This window comes from Cupressus sempervirens, chromosome 11 (genome assembly GCF_028749045.1).
Source record: "Cupressus sempervirens isolate cs-2001-9-10 chromosome 11, ASM2874904v1, whole genome shotgun sequence".
Classification (NCBI taxonomy): Eukaryota; Viridiplantae; Streptophyta; class Pinopsida; order Cupressales; family Cupressaceae; genus Cupressus; species Cupressus sempervirens.
Genome location: NC_143128.1, coordinates 134,204,957 through 134,208,744, shown reverse-complemented (window position 1 = coordinate 134,208,744; position 3,788 = coordinate 134,204,957). Strand labels below are relative to the sequence as shown.

The 3,788-nt window shown below is 32.0% G+C and overlaps 1 pseudogene; it reads left to right on the top strand.

Annotated features, from left to right (window-relative positions):
* Window positions 1-333: 333 nt before the first annotated feature.
* LOC149528562 (isoleucine--tRNA ligase, chloroplastic/mitochondrial pseudogene) lies at window positions 334-1,974 on the top strand (annotated as a pseudogene).
* Window positions 1,975-3,788: the final 1,814 nt, after the last annotated feature.

Here is a 3,788-nt window from a genome sequence, read left to right as displayed (position 1 = left end):
TATATATATATATATATATATATATATATATATATATATATATATATATATAAACACATTTATATATACATGTATAAATCTCCATACGTACATACATACATACATACATTCATACATACATATATATATGAGACTAACTTGCACCAGTGATTAACAATGGCAAACGAAGAAAAGAAGGAACAACAATTTATTATTCTCCTTAGCATTGCAGAGACCTAAAACAATGAGTTCAATATCAAGTGTTGTCAAATTAATGGATAGTCATATGCTGAGTCATTTCCAGTCAACATAAATCAACATAGAAGCTATATGAAAGTATGGAGGAACAAGCATATGGTTGACTTACTTCAGACAAGCTTCACTCTCAGAGCCAATTCAACAGCACGTGAACCAAAAATACAAAAGTTGTGGGATGAGAAATATATGTTAAATAGGGTTGCAAACAATAACACAAGGGATATTTTTACTCTTCACGATGGTCCCCCTTATGCCAATGGAGACTTGCATATTGAGCATGCCTTGAACAAGATACTAAAAGATTTTATCAAAAGATATATGTTGCTTGAAGGGTATAAGGTGCACTATGTGCCTGGTTGGGATTGCCATGGGCTGCCCATTGAGCTCAAAGTTTTGCAGTCCATAGACCAAGAGGCAAGGAAAGAGCTCACACTATTGAAACTAAGAAAGAAAGTTGCTCAATTTGCCAAGAAAACTATGCATTTATATATGTTTAAACACATATATAACATGTGTATTTATATTCTCACAAATGCACTTAGTAGGTATAAAGCTAAATCACACAACCTTTGCTAGCATTATTGATGCTTGTGCAAAAACAAGAGCTTTGGAATAAGCTATGTTGATATGCATTAAAGAATAAAGAATTTTTATCAGATGTTGTAGTCACAATTGCCATGGTAGACATGTTTGAAAAATGGAAGCATAGACAAGGCATGTGAATTTTTTGATAGAATTCAAAAATAAACTATGGTCATGGCATGCCATGATTGCCAGAAATGCATCAAAATAGATTTGATGAGATTATATATATGTTTAAGTTGTGATTGTCCTGGTAACTAATATGCTTCTTCATTAATATGCCTGATACATTAAGCAAATTTGGCAACTATGCACAACAAGTTATATGCTAAAAGGAATTCATTTAGAAGATATAGAATATGGGGAGACTAGGACAATCCCTATCTAACACTTGCTCTAGAGTATGAATTTGCATAGATTGAAGTATTTGGGCAAATTTTTTTTTCAAAACCACATTTATAGAGGTTGGAAATCAATTCATTAGAGTCCGTCATTTGGCACGACTTTGGCTGAGGCTGAGTTGGAGTATCCAAAGGGACACATATAAAGAAGTGTTTATGCTATTTTCAAGGTGGTTAACATAGCAAACACAACTACTGATTTTCTCAAAGGACTTCTACCCAGTTTGGGTTTGGCTATCTGGACTACAACCCCATGGACAATTCCTAGAAATGTTATTGTTGTAGTCAATGATTAACTTCTCTATGCAGTGGTCTAGGTAAGAACAAAATCATCTGTGGATACTCTTGTGAAAGGTGTTAAAAACCTTTTTTTGAAAGTAGCCAACATATTGTTATTGTGACAGATTTAGTCAATACTCTACAATTGAAGTGGGGGGTTCAGCTTGATGTGTTGGGAACATTTTGTAGTTCAAATCTTGAAAATTTCTATTATATCCATCCCTTAGAAAATAGGGAATGCCCTGTTGTTGTGGGTGGAGATTACATAATGACAGAATCTAGAATAGGGCCGGTTCATACTACTCTAGGTCATAGCCAAGAAGATTTTTTAACTAGCATGAAATATAAGCTTCTAGTACTGTCTCCTATACATGATAATGGAAAGTTTACTGTAGAAACTAAGTATTTTTCTAGTTTCGATGCCTTGGGTGATGAAAATGTGGCAATTGTCAAGAGCTTAGATGAACACTTCTGACACTATCATCCACAAAACCCTTGTCTTTGCATGGCCATCTTGGATTTACCAAATGAATTGTTCCAATTAGGATTTTAATCACATCAATATGATTAAATATTGAAAGTTCATAAAATGTTAAAGAGTTAATGTTTCAGTAATTGAGCATTTAAATTACACTGATGGAAGAAATTTCATGGTTTAAATTAGTTTTAAATCAACATCAATATTAGTAATTGAGTATTTGATAAAAATTTGAAGAGGTAATGTTTTAGCAATTGAGCATTTGAATTTACAAAGACTACAAGGTTTCAATTAGTTTTAAAAGCACACCAACATCAAGATGGTTTTTGGTAATAAGACAAGCAAATGGTTCAGCAATTAGATGTTTTTTGAATTGTAGTGATGTAAGCAATTATATTGTCACTCTTCCATTTATAAGGAATGGAGCTCAGATTTTTGTGATATTAAGTAAAATTGTCAAACAAGACAACCAAGAAAGACCATTTTGAAATCACATAGTGACTATAAAATACAAAAGTGCAAACATCCATGTCTTCTCACTACCCCGAAAAGGGCAATGTTTGTTCACAGAGGCCAATGCTGACTCCATGCAACTCTATAACCATATTATGCATGTCAGCAACAAATAAAAAAAAAGGTCACATCTTGACTTATAGAATGCAAATTGATCATTCGCAAATAAGGGCATGTATGATAGATCTATCCCAAAATTGAAGGATATCTTTTATAAGTTCAAAAAAAAAAAAGATCCCAAGCTTCAATACCAAGGTTCCTTCTTTAGACTTGAAGGATGGGATGAGTTTCAAGTTGGGATTTTAGCTATGGAAGGAATGACCCATGTGACCTTGGGGCTTATGTCATATTTGACTAGCACATCTCATTCTACTATCCAATTTTATAAAACATTTCCTCAGGGTAATTTGATTTTCTTTAAAATTAAGAATGTGTCTTCTACAAGCTTTTACAAGATTTCAATTGGATTTGCATAGGCTATATTTGATATGTTGGTTCACTATCAAGATCAAAAATTGAAAAATCAACTAATGACCTTCCAAGTAAATAGCGGCCAAATTTAGTACAATATACCACTTGTTAAGCTCAGCCAGCTAACAAAATTGATAACATAAGATACATTTTTACAAATCTCTATTTCAGATATTTGTTTGATCACTCCTAGACATCTCAAATGAAAGAGATAATCTAAAATGAGGAAATACTCCTACAAATTTCCTCGAACATTATGATGAAATTGTTTTTGTTGACAATAGCTCATTGAACAATCATAGATCAAAGTAAATAAGATAGAGAATATAAAACTAGGAAGAAACCTCTATAGGTTTGAGCTTATTTGCTCAAACATTATAATGAAAATGTTTTTATTGGGTTGATAATAGCATTGAACAATCATAGTCCAAAGTAAGTAAAATAGAGAATCTAAAACTAGGAAAGAACTATAGATTTGAGTAGATTTCCTCAAACATTATGATTAAAAGGTGTTTGTTAATAATAGAATTGAATATAGTTTGTGGTTTAACATTCTTGTCTAAAGTTCCTTTTGAATATCTTTAATTTACCAATGAAAAATTTTGAACACTTTAGAGTCTGGAAACCCTTCAAAGCCTGAAGCTTTAGCTCTAAACACAAAAGATTACACCAAAAGTTGTGTGATCCAGTTTCACAAAATCATGAAATTCACGATATCCTAGTTTAATAACCCATAAAGTTATATAAGAGCTTTCAACAAAATTATCAACAAATATAAGAATATCTTCTTTGATTGTATCAAAAACATCATGAGAACATGATTTTCC